Source organism: Fukomys damarensis, unplaced genomic scaffold (assembly GCF_012274545.1).
Source record: "Fukomys damarensis isolate Sample0158 unplaced genomic scaffold, DMR_v1.0_HiC HiC_scaffold_35, whole genome shotgun sequence".
NCBI lineage: Eukaryota > Metazoa > Chordata > Mammalia > Rodentia > Bathyergidae > Fukomys > Fukomys damarensis.
In genome coordinates this window covers 6,703,850-6,721,084 of record NW_022900947.1, presented here as the reverse complement: position 1 = coordinate 6,721,084, position 17,235 = coordinate 6,703,850, and positions in this window count along the sequence as shown.

Genomic DNA, 17,235 nt, shown 5'->3' with positions numbered 1-17,235 from the left:
TGTGTGTGTGTGTGTGTGTCTCCAGACCCCCACAACCCTGTTTTGAATAGCTAGTTGACATGGTGACACTTACTGGAGAAAAATGTGACTGAACAAGCAAATGTTCACTCTAATCTAGCTTTCAGGAATGCAAATAGCTACCATTTTTAATTTATTATAGGTTGTAAAGCCCTTTCAGAAATTTCATCTTAAAAGTGAAATAATCTGATCCTAATTTTAAGACTGCAAACTCTAGACCATTTTGCTTAATAACAACCAAACTAAGGACAGAGGTTAAGCTAAAATTCATTCCTTTGGATTTCAAGTCTAATGATGATTCTGCTAGATCAGGGCATCTTGTATGTGGCTGATCATAGCAATCTTATAGGATGTGTGCAGAAAATGTTCATCCCCACATCTGTCCTCAAGAGTCTCCGATTTAGTCAAGTAGGACTGAGGAATATGTATTTTACCTCCTTCGACAGCTCTGGAGATATTTCTCATCTTACAGGTCCACTCAACTCTGCCCAATGGCACAACAATATTATTTTGGAGCCTCCATTGGAAATGCCCTAACATAAACCGTGACTGCCACACAGTGCAAGAAATTAGCAGGTAATAGAAAGAGTACCATCCTTGAAAGAGAGCAGTACAAGCTTAAGGTCTTTCCTGCCACTCTCCTGCTACATGGCCTTCGGAAAGTTAAATCTTCTCTATGATCCTTGGTGCATGAGTCCATTTTATGTTACTATAATGAAATATCTAAAGGAACCTTATGAAGGAAAGAGATTCATGTACCTCAGCTCATTTATCAGAGATTCAGGAGAGTGGTGCTTATATCAGCTATGGTCTGGCTAAGGTCACTTTGGCTGTGTGAAGGGGTACATGGTACTAGAGAGGGGCGAAGGCAAAGGAAAGCAGTCAAGGGGGAAAGAAAGATGGAGCATGATCAACTCCTTTTCATGGAAACTCCTTCAGGGTCCTAGGAGAACTCTCCTAATCACTTGTGCAGGTAGCATATCCAACAACCACCACCCCTGCCTTTCAACAATCTCTGCCTCTTAAGATCTACATACTGGGGACCAAGTTTCCAACACACACACCCTTGTGAGGGAGACCCACACAAACCTCATCCAATTTTGATTCAGATTTGTAACTCTTAAGAAGTTAACTAATCTTTAGAATTGCTATGACGCTTAGATTGTAGGCTGTACAGTCAATGCCATTTCTCATGATAAATAAAATAAAGCTTCAGAGAGTTAAGTATAGAAAAACTGTAGGTTAAAAAAAAAAACACAATCGAAAAGTTACAAACAGAAGGAATGTGCTGAAAGGCAAATGAGTGCTGAGATTCATCTATAAATTCTGCAGGACTAAAATTCTACTTTACTTTTTGCATTGCATTAATAATCCAATGCCAATGTTCTGAAATAACTCATACTCAGAGGTATTCAAGAAAGTTGAGTTTCACACACACACACACACACACACACACACACACATAGCAATCCTGCAGGTTGTGCATTTTAGCAGAACTAAATGTAAACTTCTGGAATCCAAAATAAACTCAGAGTTGGTGAGATCTAAAATTAACACCAGTATGTTACTGTCTGCAAAAAAGCACTGTGCGAAAGTCTGTTCTGAGGATGATGCTAGTGACTCAAACCCAGCTTGGCAGCGAGGCCTTCTGTGGGAGACAGAAGCTCATGGGTAATGCGGGGTACCGTCCTTACCATAGAAATCCTACTGAAGCCTATTCATTCTCTTTGCCCCAAAGTCTGAACCTGAGCATTGTCTCTCTGTCACGCAGCTGTACTGGAGGGGCTTCACGCCACTTCTCACAAAGTTCTTACTTGCTTAAGACTCTGTATTTTGCAAGATGAGATGAGGACACCTGCTAATAAATTATTCAAGACATACAGGCGGCCCTGGGCTGGGCCTGGTAGGCAGATTCCTGATGGCAGGAGCGGGGAGGTGGTGATGAGGATCCTTTATTCAAAGGGAGAGGAAACAGCAGCCAGATCCCTGCTTGGTCAATTATGCATGATCTCTGTCACTCAAGCTCTGCTTGTGTCCTCCTGGATGGTGCAGAAGGAGTAAACAAGGCCAGGCTATGCTTAAGTGTAGTATCCTGACTCTAGTGGCTACAGCAACAGCCCAAGACTTGCAGCCTAAGCTTCTTGCTGCAAGGAGAATAACACAACTTTCATGTACAAAAATAGCGCTCAGCAGGGCCACATTAAGATTTCCATGATGCCCCGTCCCCATTTGCTTCTCAGCCTACAACAGCTCCATACACACTGGATGTCACAGGCGGAAGCAGAAATGTTAGGCTGGGAACCGTGTCCTCCTCATTCATATACTGAAGTCCTGGCACCCAGTATCTCAGAACTTGAGCTAATTTGGAAATAGGATCACAGCATATGTGATCAGCTAGGAAGAGTCGGATGAGTTGGGGTGGGCCCTAAATCAGGTATGGCAGTGTTTTTGTGGAAAGAGGAAATTACACAAAGGGAAAGAAAGAGAGACAGGGAGAGGGAGAGGGAATCTTATGAAGATGAAAGCAGACATGGGGGGGTTATACTACTTATCCATGAAGGAGCACCATGGATTGCCAGTAAATCAGCCCCAGATGAAGGAGAGTTCATCAAGACCTGATCCTTCTCCATGGCCCTCAGAAGGATCCCATCTAGAGACACCTTAATCTTGAACTTCTGGCCTGTGGAACTCTGAGACCATACATTTCTGTTGACTAAGCCATTCAAGCTTTGATAATTTTTATAACATCCCAACAGACTTGCCAGTTGATTCTGGTTTGTACAAAAAAGTTATTCCTAAATTCTAGCAGTTGCACACCTGTTTCCAGGATATCACAGGTCTGGAACAGAGAGAAGTCAGCATGATTTGTAACTATGACTTTTAAACAAGATACTTTTGAGTTCTCTGCTTAGAAGTTTGGAAGTTTTGTGGCTAACACGTGACCTTGGGCATTTATTACAAATCCTGGTCAGGCACTGCTTGAGTAATCCAGGGAAGTTATGTCACCAAAATGTTCCTCTGTACTGTTTGCAATTAAAAAAAAATGGTACCATTGCTACTTCCCAAGGAGTTTGTGAGGATGTTTGTGAGGAGTGTGATAACACTCAGAGAACTCCTGTTTGCTGCTCAGCGATTCTCACTTTTCTAAGGAGGCCAGAGGAGTTTTGCTCTCCTGGGAGTAATTTCCTTCTACCTCCTCTGGACTGTTCCGCTTCTCCTAGAGATTTCTTGGGAACATGGCCTTCTCATGGAAAGGTGCTGGTTTCAGTAGTCATATCCTATCGTCTCATGAAAGCTCATCTTTAAGAAATCCAGGTGGCCACACCATGGGCCCCTCACACAGAGACAGATGTCTGACCTGGTTTAAAACAGCTGATTCATATGCATATTCTCTTTAGGAGACCACATCTTTTGTGCGGTATCATCTTTTTTTCATTTCTGTATCTGAGGTCTTTACAAAGTCAGTTTTCATGAAACACAGGTTTCACAGGTAAATGAATGAATAAAGAAGTAGATGAACAACGAAGGGATGGTATGACTCAGAGTCGAGGGTAAGTTGCAGGAGTCTTATTTTTCTTCCCTGGTGTCAGGATGCCCATCCTTGAAGTTATTTTTTACCTGAAGCTGGTGGGGTACGGTGCACAAAGGAAGAGAAATGTGGGAAGAGGTATCTTCAAGGAAGGCAGGTACACTGCCAGGCAAACCAGGTGCTTGTCAACAGCAGATGTTTGGTGGCTTGATGTAAAGCCATAGATCTTTTACATTCCCAACATGTTGCATTTACAAGACATTCTTTTTGCCCACAATTTTATTGCTGGGCTGAGAAAACTTTTCCATGTATCTGTGAGGAAACTGAGGCAAGTAGATTTTCCAGGACTTCATAAGGTCATCAGAGACCCAAACAGCAAAGACAACAGTTTCAGATGGCTCTTTTTTTATCTGAGCCTTTTTAACTTGGACATCATGTGGTTGATTTATAAAATAAGGACTTGGGCTTCTGAAGGAATACCTTCTGTGTTGATAAAAATTAGTGTGTGCAGGCTTTATGGGTTGGTTTTCCCTGGGAACAGCATCCCAAGGAGATACCAAGCGAAATATAACATATTCAGGTGGAGGATGAAACCTCCAGGATCGGGAAGTGCAATTCTACAGTGCAGTACCGGGAAGGCCATGGAAATTTACTTCTGTAAAATACTAGTCATGGTCTTAATTTTGACTATTAATAAATGGCTGATGATTTCCTCATCCCTGGGGAGTCTAAGGATTCTCAGCTGGAAACAAGATTTTCTGCTCTACTTCATCACTCGTGACAGACAATTGCAATAATACCAGTGAAGCGCACCCCAAAATCTGCAGCGGAAACATAAGAAGCATTTAATCCACTCCTTACAGATTCTGAGGTCAACGCTTAAGATTAAAACTGCATGAGTACACTCACCTTCCAAAATCCTTCGGGAGGGTATAAAGTTGGAGGTGAACACCGTTGTTTTTCACACTTTTACATGACCACCCTACTCCCTGGGTACTGAAAGACTGCTGTCTCTTCTTGGACGTAGATGGCATTGCTGACTTTCTTCTAAGGAATGTGTGATAGAAAAAAGTATGAATTCCTTCATGTAAAATCAGACCCCACCGAGGGCATGGCACATTTCTATCTCACTTGTCCCACCCAGCCAGGGACATATTTAGAGGAGCAGAGACGTGGAGGGAGAATCACCTGCGTTCAGTCTTCTCCTTGTCATTCTCTCGGTCCCTCCTGCGCTGTCATTATCACCAGCATCCTCACCATTACATCATCTTGTACCAGCAGGCAGAGTGCAACAGCGTAATCCAAACACGCGTTCTGTGTAAGACCACAGTGTTGAGAAATCAGAGGTTCGTCAGCTCTCGGCTGTAACTGAGGGAGAATGCTGTGTGGTGAGCTCTGGGCTATTGAACATGCAGTGCATCAGCTCTTTCCGCCTCTGGATCTCACAGCCCAACCCAGTCTTTGAGCTAAATCTTCCAGTCTCTCCCCTCCATCTCCACTTCATCTTCCTTGAGATATTTGACTCAGCTTCCTGCCCCACCCTCCTTTCATTGTGCAACCACTTCTCGTGGCTATCATGGGGAGGAGGCGCAGAATTTAAAGGCAGACGTGAGTTGCAGAATTGGCCGCACTAACTACCTCAAACTTTGTTTCAAAGGAACCTGCAATCTGATTCCATGATTAACTTACAACATGCAAGGACATGCACGATGGGGGAGACACTGCCCACGTGAGTTCCCCTTAAATACACTGCGTTTCAAGGGTAAGCTACAGGTTAAAAAATCAGCAAACCCCTACACAATGATCCCTCTGCTCCGGCCGCATTTCAAAGTGACTGCTTTTGTTACAGCCTTAAATTATACTCAGTTGACCTTTTCTGTAGCGCACCCTATCTCTGTGGGGTGATTGGGGAAAATTGTCATAAACCAAGTAAGGCATCAGGCCTTGCTCAAAGGCCAGCATTGAGATGAGTTTCTCCAGAATCCTGCGAGCCAAAATGATCTCTTTCTCCCTCATTCTCTTCACAGGATTCCTGCTCTCTATTTCAAAGGGACTGGGGTTTTTATAAACAGGGCAGCAGGCTCCCAAATCATTTCCTTGCTTTTAGTCTCAGTACACTCCAACTTATCCCTGACACTGTAGCCAGAGGTAGCTTTTAAATTGTAAATTTGACAAAAATAATTTACTGTCAAAAACCTGTCAGTGTCTACCAGCTTCCTTCAAGACAGCACTGGAAATTCTGAAGGAGCCTTTCAAATCACTTGGCAAGCCCATCTCCAATAAGAGCTCACACTTTATCTCTTACCACACCTTCATAGAGTGCTTCCAGATTAAATTAGGGACAGACAGGCGGTAGAAATACCGAAAACGTATCTAAAGGTAATTTTCTTTACATTCTCCAACTGTGTGCAACTCACGTGGAATCTATTTTAAACTTGTTGCCTCTCAACCACTGTCCTATTTAATAAAATAAAATTAAAAAGAAAAAACTAAGCATTTGACTTTGCATAGAGTCGTCAACACTAAAGGCTGAAAGGATAGTGAGGGGATTTTTCTTCATCTTTTGAGAACACCTGCACCTATGCAGAATTTAAGAATTCAGCTTCTTAATCTCATTTGAAGGTGACCCAGAAACCTCCTCTTCTCCCTCTTCTCCTGTGCCCTTCAGAAAACCTGTGTTAGGAGCAGTAAGCATGTAATGAATGCTGAAGCTTTTGTGCTGGTGCTGAAATGGATTTCGAGAAAAGTCCTCATCTGCCTTAGACAGAGTGAGGGAGATGCACAGTGCAAACGGTATCTATGTTTCTTTGCAAAAGGCAATCTGTTTTCAGCTTCAACTCAATTTGGCAAGTGCATGTCCAATAAAAAGGGCACCTTTGAACCAGACTCCCGTTCCCAAGGACAATCGCAGCACACAGAGAAAGAAGCATTCACACCGACTTGGTAACCTCGGCATACAGGGAGTTCAGAAACAATGTACGGGCGGACTCTCTGCAAATGTACAACTGAATAGCCACCACTGTTAAAGGAGCTATAGGAATAAAATAAGCAGAAATGAGACACTGTCCATAGACATTGTGTTCAGGGGCCCTGGTACAGGATTGTGTTTATGTGCTTCACATGCGACACTGGAATCACCCTCAATTCATTCCACCCGTGTCTTCTCGCAATGGCGTATATTGTCACGTGCAAATGTACTTTGATGACTTATACAAAAATAAAATGTATGGTCAAAACTATACTCAAAACTAAAGTGAGCAGATTAGACAAATAGCAGAATGTCTACCATTTCGTACAAGATTCCATAATATGGTGCATTTCCTTCATTCAATTCACCTGACAAATATGTATTGAATCTATAAATGGAATGGCAAGATCATTTCTCTATGCTGAGATTCAAGTACCAAACAAGTCAGAAAATAAATTGGTATCATAATGAGGTTGACAGATAATTATGAGGCAATGATATGAGAACAAGATAATTTCTGATAATTTTTGTGATTAGTAAAATAAAGAGAACAAACCCAACATGTAAGAGTAGGTGTTGACAGCTAATTCAGATCACAGGGTCAGGGCAGGGCAGGGGGTGAATTTGCTTATCATAAGCCATGGAGGGAGGCTGAACATCAAGGGGATCAACACCAACCCCCTCCAGAAGCACCTTCTCACCAATCCAAAATAAAAAGGAAGAACAGCAACTTTCCAGGTTACAGCATTTCAAAGATCAGAGCTAGGAGGCTGGAAAGAAATATATAATAATGATAGTTGACATCTCTCTAACACAATAGGTATTTCCAAAAACCCATGGGTATTTTCCTCACTTCATCCTCATATTAGTAATAGCCAAGATGGTTGCTGTTTTTATTTTTCTTTTAGCATTAAGGAAAGTGAGACTCAAAGCAGTCACAATGGAGATATCTGCAACAGGAGCCTGAAAGTTAGGATGAGGAGATTTAATCCTCTTGGGCACTTGCTCATGCACGTAATTGTTGTTGTGTTGTTATTAATATTACTATTGTCATCATTATTATCATTGCACTGGAGATCGAAGCCAAGAGCTTTTGCACTGAGTTATATTTCCCTACCTTTTTTATTTTTTATTTGAAAACAAGGTCTTGCTAAATAATTAAGTTGCATAGGCTGGCCTGCAACTCGTGATCCTCATGCCTCAGGCTGCACATAAAATTTTGATGGACACAGCCTATCTCTCCAATTTAACTTCTGTTTATGGCTGTTTTCTTAGCACAGCAACAGTCCATACAGAGGATATATGGCCTGCAAGGCCTGGGATATTTACTATATCTTTCCAGAAAGCATTTGCCAACTCCTTATGTAGAACAAATGTCTTCTTTAATGAGTCCAATTCTCTGCTTGTACATGGTGCTTTAGGGACCTGTTTCAGGTTTCTTTATTTTGATCCCAAGATTGGAGATGGAGTACTGGAGGCAGGGATGATATTTAAATGAGACATCCTGGGAAAAGTGAAGATATATTATAAACACTTTCTGCCTTGCTTGAAATTTACTCAAAGTAAAAAATAAAAATTTGGCCATATAAATTATTCATGTGTATCGCTCTAATTTTTCTATGAAATCCATCTACTCTCTGATATTTTATTTCTTATTATGCCCAAATTATATTTTTAGCCCTCAAGAAGGAGCACAAGTTTGGAATTTGTGTGATCAAAAACAGGTGTAAACAGTAGTTTTCAAAGATATGGCTGAAATTGTACTAGAGTGAAAAATCAAAGAATGTAACCTAGAAAAACAAATTATTTAACACTAGGTACTCAATTATAGCACTAAGAAATTACTGCAACTATGTATATACTTTACAGAATATGTTTAAAAGAACTTTCTTTAGTTTATCATTGCGTGATTTTTCATCAAATATATAGAAGAGGAATCATCAAATCCAGTTTCAAGGTAAAGAGATGCAGACTTTATACCTCAGTGAGAGAATTATTAAAAAATGTCAGGTCGTTCTCTAACAACTTCCAAAGTCTGAGCACCAATTTCAAATTACCATCCAGTTATGAACATTACTCCAAAATGCAAAATATATGAATTGCAAGGCTCTCTGAAGGATTTTATCTCTGGATGACATTAAACTCATCTAAAGTAGTTTCTTAGTACAAAGATCTGGAAAGTACAGAGATCTCTGGTTTCTGGTTCAATGCAAGATAAACATTGACAAACTAAAGGGACACCTCAACTCCTCACATCCACCATTCCTCACACAACACACAGCGGTGGATCACGCACTGAATTACATCGACAGACACTTTCTCAGGAAAGGGAGGAAACACAAGCACAGCTCACTGGTCCTTAGCAATTCTGAAACCCAGCCATGCACGTGTTCTATGGGGACCTTTGTTCCTCCTGGGAGGCTTTTCTCAGGCTGTAGCTCTGTAGGCTGGGATCTTGATTTCTTCCTATGAATCATTCATCATTTTTTGGAAGAGAATTAATTATTCAAATGATTATGTCCTTAGCCTGCTTCTCCACACCATTTTCATTATGAACTTCCTATATTTTCTTTGATCCAAACAAGTGGTTATTCTACCAAAAATGTATTTAAAAGTCGATGTGACTTTTTGACTTCATATGAGTTAGCTGTGTTAGATTAAGCTAAGTCACAAATATGTGAGCTGAGCCCTTCTCTTTCCAACCTTGGGTTTTTATGAAGCTGTTGCTGGAAAAGGAACTTAAAATTTTCAGAAGCCAATTGTTTGGTGGGGCAAGATATTATCACAGGTGCCAGTGTTGCCTGAGTTTCTGACACCACAGGAGTTCTCTTTCCTTTTTTAAAAAATTAATTACTTTTATTGGTACATTTAATGTATAAAATGTAGTGACACTCATCATCGGAAATTTTACCCTTTACATAATTCTTATTTTTTCCCCATCCCCCTGCCCTCCGTTTAACCCCTCCATCCTACGCTATCTACAAAGACTTTGCTTCCATGTTTTCTTTTCTTCATATTAATTCCATTCCCATCTTACTTTTCCCATACCCCTTCTGTTTCCCCTTCCACTTTGCACCTTTTCTTCCTATTTCACATTATCGATTATACCTTTCAGTCCTTATTTACACTTTCAGTTTCTCACACTAGAGAAATTATTCAGTATTTACACGTGTGTGTCCTATTTATTTCAGTTAATAGTATTGCCTCAATGTGCATCCATTTAGCTACAAATATCTCTAGTTTATCGTTCTTTATGGCCGAGTAGTACTCCATTATATAGAAAAACCACATTTTCTTTATCCAGTCTCCAGTTCATAGGCAATTGGGCTGCTTCCAAATTTTAGCTATTACAAATTATGTTGCTATGAACATAGGTGCACAGATATCATTGTGGTATGATTCTTTTAATTCTTTGGGAAAGATACCCAGCAGGGGGATAGCAGGGTCATATGGGACCTCCAATCCTAGTTCTTTGAGGTATCTCCATAATGATTTCCATAGTGATTGCACCAGTCTATACTCCCATCCTCAGTGGGGCAGGGTTCTTTTTTCCCCACAGTCCCATGAGCATTTGTTATCAGTTGATTTCTGTGTAGCAGCTTTTCTTCATGGGGTGAGGTGGAATTTTCAGTGTTGTTTTCATTTGCATCTCTCAAATGACCAGTGATGTTGAATATTTTTTCCATATATTTCTTTGCTATTTCTACTTCTCTGTCTGAGAAATGTCTGTTCATTTCAGACACCCATTTAAAGTTCTTTATATATTATAGATAGAAGACCTTTGTCTGAGAAAAAGCTGGTGAAATGTTTTTCCCACATTGTGTGTTGTCTCTTCACACTGTTGGTTGTTTCTCTTGCTGTGCAGAATCTTTCTAATAAGAAGAGATCCCACTTGTTGATTGTTTGAATTATTTCACGGGCGACTGGGGTTCTGTTCATAAAATCTTTTCCTGCACCAATGTCTTCAGGCATTCTATTTAAACTTTTTCCAGCTGGTTTAGTGTTTTTATTCTAATATTTAGATCTTCAATCTATTTTGATTTTAGTTTAGAGAATAGTGAGAGAAATAATTATAGTTTTAGTCTTTGGCAAGTGAAAACCCAGTTTTCCCAACACCATTTATTAAATCGACTATCTTTCCTCCAGTGAGGGTGTTTGGCTCCTTTGTTGAAGAAGAGGTGGCCGAGTGTGTCTGGAGTTGTTTCTGTATCTTCTAATCCATTTTGCTGTTCCTCAAGTCTGTTTCTTTGACAGCACCATGCTGTTTTTATCACAGTAGCTTTGTAGTATAGTTTCAAGTCAGGGATTGTGACACCCCCTATCTTGTCTTTATTGCTTTGAATTGCTTTTGCTATTCAAGGTCTCTTCTTGTTCTTAATGAAATTTTGGATTGTTTTATCAAGGTCTGTGTAGGATTTCAATTGGGATTGCTTTGAATCTGTATAGCAGTTTTGGAAGTATGGCCATTTTCACATCACAGATAGATCAACCAAACAATAAATAAACAATGAAAGAGTAGAGCTCAGTCAAACTCTTGAACAAATGAACTGAACAGATGTTTACAGAATGTTCATTCATTCCACAAAATCAGAATATACATACTTTTTGGCTGCACATGGGTTGTTCTCTCAAGTACAACATACTCGCTCATTGAACATGTCTGAATAAGTGCAAAGGAATTGAAGTGATCTCCTCTATATTATCCGACTACAGTGTGATGAAATTGTAGATCAATAGCAAAAGAAACCACAGGAATTTCATAAACACATGGAAATTGAACAACACACTTCTGAATAACCAATAGGTCACAGAGGAAATTAAAGAAGAAATCACACAGCTTCTACAATTGAATGGCAATGATAATACAACATATCAGTATCTATGGGACTCAAGGAAAGCAGTCTTATGAGGTAAATTCATAGCAGTGAATAATTTTATTAGGAAAAAGGTGTGAGCTCAATTACATAACCTGATGCTAAGCCTCAAGCTTCTAGAAAATGAAAAGCAGGACAAACCCAAAGCTCATATGAGGGAGGAAATTATAAAGATCAGGGAGGAAATTAATGCAGTGGAGACTAAGAGAACAATGCAAAAATCGATGAAGCCAAGAGTTGGTTCTTCAAAAAGATAAAATTGACAAACCCTTAGCCAACCTTATCAAAAAAGGAAAGAAAAGGCCCAAATCCATGCATTTAGAAATGAAAAGGTTGAAATACAGTGGACCCAACAGAAATCCACATCATCAATACCTACTTTAAGAAACTATATGCCAATAAGATAGAAAATACTGAAGAAATTGATAGATTCCTAGATTTGTATGAGTTACCAATGTTGAATGAAGATGACCTAAAAATTCTAAACTACCCAATATCAATCAATGAAATTGAAAATATAATAAAAAAACTTACCAACTAAGAAAAGTGCAGACCCTGATGGCTTCACTGCTGAATTCCACAAGACATTTAGAGAGGAACTACTGCCACTAGTATTTAAACTCTTCAATACAATTGAGAGGGAAGCAATACTCCCAAATTCATTTCTGGTAGCAAGCATCACTCTGCTCCCCAAAGCAGAGAAAGACCCAACTGAAAAAGAGAACTATAGTCCAATCTCGCTAATGAACATAGATGCAAAAATCTTTAATAAGATACTGGCAAATAGAATGCAAGAGATCATTAAGAAGGTCGTGCACCCTGACCAAGTGGGATTCATCCCAGGGATGCAGGGATGGTATAACATATGTAAATCAATAAATGTAATACACTATATTAATAGAGACAGGAAAAAACATATGATCATTTCAATAGATGCAGAAAAAGCTGGTGTCTTCTTTTCTTCAGGTTAAAGAGACATGATCTCCAATTTAATGTAAGTACCCATGACAGCCTTCTCAAATTAAGCTTTTCTTAGGGGCATTTTCAAGATCTTTACAGCTTCTTTCCAATGTCTGAGGCAAAAGCCAACGCCTTTTTTAAAAAAATTATCTTCAACAATTTTGTTATTGTACTCTGTCTCCTAACCTAAACTAACAAATTACCTAAAAATGAGTGACTGAGGACAGAGTAATTTATTATCTTGCATAAATCTGTGTATTGGTAGAGCTTACCTAGGCAGTTGTAAATCTATCTTTTGCATGGTTGTAGCCAGATGGGCATTAAATGCAGGTCATTGATGGTGTCTCTGTATTCACGTGCCTCTAACAGGCACAAGCTGTCAGCCATACTTTAGCTGGAACTGGCAGCTGGACCATGTATGGATGATGCCACCATGTACCTTAGGCTTCTGTATGGCATGGCTGAGGTCTAAGAGGAAACATCAAAAGAAACAGGAGGTAAAATGTGCCTGGTCCTTTGACACTGAGCCCAGAAAGTTACAGAGTGATACTTGGGTGGAAACCTGTTGCTCAAGCAGTAGCAGACCCCAGATTCAAGCAGAGGGCTCATAGGTCACTGTATGTCATGGGATTTGGGTGGCAGATTGTTTAAACTCACACAAGTTCCTACTACAGTGCAGAGGTCAGTTTATGCCCCTGTAAGTGTTTCCTGAGTGATCCTATCTCCTTGGGAAGACCCCAGCCAAAAATGGCTTTCCATCATGTGGGATTAATTAAGCTACATCTTTCCATAATCTGTTTCCTTGTATAAATCCAGTTAGGGGTTTGGCAAAAGGATAATCAATCATGATTTAGAGTGTGGAAATGAAGCTGAAGTAATTGTCTTCTAAATGTTGCATTAAGGAGGCAAAACGCTGTACTACATGCCACTGATGTTGTGCAGACTTCAGTTTTAGCTGGGCTTGCAGCCCCTGCGCTCTTTGCTGGTTTTGTCTTTCCCTCATTCTAAGTCTTGAACCAGGTGAAATGAAGATTTCCTTACGGTAGAGAACTTCGGCTGCCCCTGTAGGGCACTAGCATCGCCGAGGTTGCAGGCAATGTAGATGTGGGTCCCAGTTTACTTGATGTGTTCTGCTCTGCTATCCACACTCCGGTTTGTCTCTGCTGTCCCTGGTTTCATGCACGCCTTTCCCCAGGTTGCTGCCTTAGCTGAACTTCAGTGACTCTAAGTCCTGTTTCAAATCCTATCCAGGAGTTTTCCTTAGATTTCTTGGCCTTTGACTATATTGCCGATGCATCCCAAATCTTCTATTTCAGATTACTGGGAGTTCTCCTGCTTCCCTGATGGAAGGCAAACTAGGAAGGGCAGAGGACAATGAGTGAATTGGCATACTGATAGAAGGTAAAGATATGTGACGGAGTGACCGGCCGGGCAATGAGTGAAGGTTTCACAGAAATGACGTTTCACCTGGGTCCTTTCCGTTCTTCACAGCATGGAAAGGACAGGGAAAGACGCTCAAGGTGGGATGAGCAGCATTGATTCCACTAACTTTGCAGTAATTGACTTTGAACAAATCATCTCTATTGACTGTTCCTGGAACTTTCTTCTATCACGTGCTCTGTTAGTTTTCAAGTTTTCTCCCCTTACCTTGTATAAATTTCCATCTGGTGAAGAAAGCCTTGGAATTCATATGACCTGACTCACAGCCCCTCCTTCTACATTTTTAAGAAGTAGTTATAGAAAACTGCTGTTTATTCCTCCCAGGGCAAGGCCAGGGAGCAGAACTTTAATCACTTCCTTGTTCCTCCTGAGCTGTCACTTTGGGGCTCCACTTGATTTCCCTATTTGCAGTGCACTCCCAGAACCCCAGCACAGCTCTCACCTGCATGTGTGTTCCCATAGTATCCTCACGCAGGAAGCATCCGTCACCTCTCAGGCAAGATCCAGCATCCTGCTGTACGGAAGACTTGTATATATTGTAATTCCTGTACCTCGTCCTCCTTTCTACCTCATTATAACTGATGGACTTTGATCACTCAAATAATGTTTTTTAGCCTCACATTGCACAGTTATAAGGCAGGTAATATTGTCACTAAGATCCGTTTTTGGTGACAATGCTGCTATTGTTTGAATTAAAAACAAAATGTGTTCTTTTATTCAAATCTAATACTTGTTGCCATCCATTACAGTTATAAAATAAAAAAGACTCGAGAGTCTAATAATTTAGGATTCCAGTCTTCAGTCTCAGATTTTGATTTCTTGTAGCAGTGTTCATGATAAGAAGGTGTATGTATAACACAGCCTCTACAGTGTCCAGGGTACTGTAGGTGCTCCTTATTAGGGACCCAGTTGATCCCAGTGCAAGGTTTGGGTGCTGTTAAAGTGGTGGGGGTTATTCCAGAGATTGACAACAATAATGTCCTGTGTCAGTGGTTTACTTCTCTCTACCAGACCATTGTGGATAATAATAGCAAACTAAAGTCAAGGTAACACTCTACTAATAGTAGGATTTTGGTCTAAAGCAAAAGAAAATCTCCAATCACCTATGTTGCGACCTAATTTAGTTCAAAGTCAAGACCAGGGGTGGCATCCCTCTCTCTAAGCTTCATCTTGGAACTCACTGTTCCTATTACTATAAAAGGTGTAACTGAGTAAAGGCAGAGAAAATGAACACAAAGAGGTCGAAAGCATAGGAAAATGTATTTATGCCAAATTAAATTCTAGCCTGTCTATAGCTTCTCATAAAAAAGCAGAATCTGGAACCCAGCATTGATTTAGATGAACAAAACCTAAAAGAATGTGATATCTAATGTGGCTAAAGTCTGTGTACGATGTCACATCTCTCTGACCACTGAAAAACCAATGTTTATACAAAGGGACACCTGTGTGTTGTAGCTTAACATCTCTTTAAAGATATCCCTTAAAAACGAGGCCACTTAGCAGGTTCTGATTTTAGGAAACCTCCCCTCACTAAAAGTAGGAGAAAGAGTAGTCAAAGCTGTGTATTTAACCCTGGTATATCAACCACGTTACCTCATGAGTAGATAGATATATTCGCTGAGTTTTTATTTTTTCTGTTTTGTGATGGTGAAGTAAATGAAGTCACTCTCAGGTTCTTCTTAGGTAGGTGCTAAGTACTTATAAGACTTTGAATGGGGCTTTTCTCTTGTACTTGGTTTCTAAATCTCTGAATGGAGAAGGTGGGCCAGGTAATTTCTTAAGCTCCTCTCAGCTCTAACATTCTACCAGATGACCTAGTTACCTATGTTTCTTTCAAGTACTTAAGGAAATATGAAAGTGCATGATTTCATTCTTTGAGAAACGATTTAGCATCCCACTTTGAAGTAAAAAAAAAAATCTCTGGCGCATGACTTCTTTTAACAGACACAAAATCTTGGTGAGTTTGCTAAAGCTAAAAATACAGTCTCTTTGAAAAAAGGAGAGTCACATTGTTTATAAATAGCAAGCCTTTAACTCTGGGGCGGGTTTGGTCAGAAAGAGCAGCTGAAATAGATGCAGAGTAAAAATATATCTACTTAACTAGCATGGGGAGAGTCTAGCTACAATAGCTCTAAATCTATCGAATCACTTAAAGGAATTACATGGAGATAAAGAATCAGGAATCCTTAAAGTCTGAAGGCAAGAAGATGTGTGTTTAATAGCCATCCCCATTTCATAGTAGAGAACAGGGAGGCTTGGAGGAATTAGGGGTCTGGCCCAGAGTCCTGGGAAGGGAGTAGGTACAATGGAAATCTAACTGTCTGGCTCACTCCACTCCATTTTCCCCAGTTCCATGTGCCCATTCTTGGGCAACCTGCTCATCCAGCCATTTTCTTTTTACCCAATTGATCTTAAGTTCAAATGTGAGGCACAGAGGAAGGGAGAAGTGAGGCACATCTGGAAAGAGCTCCTTGTGGACTAACTCATTGGCTCTCCAAAGTAGTGCTTTTAGCAGAGACTCATGCATGGTGCAATGGGCGAACTTTGGGAGAAACAGAGTTTTTAGTGTCAGGACGCCCATACTCTGATCAGGACAAGAGCCTACCTAAATACATGTCTGAGGATCAGGTCAATGTCTGGCTGAGTCAGGAGCACCGCACTCATCTCTCGTGAGAAAACTCCGAGGCCTGTTAGGGCTGGAATAATCCACCCCCTTGAGTGTGTAGAGATCTGACCTTAGACAGATAAACTGTTCCTTCAAAAACCTCTAAAGTCCTGACTTCATTCACCGCAGGCCCTAAAACATACAATCCCAAAACTAACATGTAGCCAATAAGGATGTGCCAAATATCCCGACTCCACCCTGGCTCCACCCCTGCCTTACCCTATATAAGCCTGTGCATTTATTTGCTAAATAAAGCAGAAGGGTTCCAGAAACCTCCCCGAAGTCCGCGTGGTGATTCCACGCCTTGCCCTCCCAGTCTGGGGCCCTTAAAGCCTGTTCCACAAGCGGGCACATGGACGAAAAAAACACATGTCAGAAATATAAAGTCCTCAGGGAAATAGATAATATCCATTTCTTTAACCTTCATAAAATTTGATGGTAGCTTAAATCTGGGTGGTGGTGTTTCATGAGAATTTTATTTTAATTTCTTATTTTTCTTATGTAAATATGCATGCTTTTTACAAATTTCATGATAAACAAAAGTGCGAATTATCCAAGGATAAACTTACTTAAATATATATTTTAATTTAATGATTAATATTTATATTTAATAATTAATATTATCAATACTATATTATAATCATTGATACTTAATATTATTTAATAATTATGTTTACTTTACTTAAATATATTATATGTATTGCAATCAATTTCATATTGTAAATTTAAAGTTATAGAACTGGTTTTTGGAGATTGCATTAGTGTTTTTAATAGGCTTTAC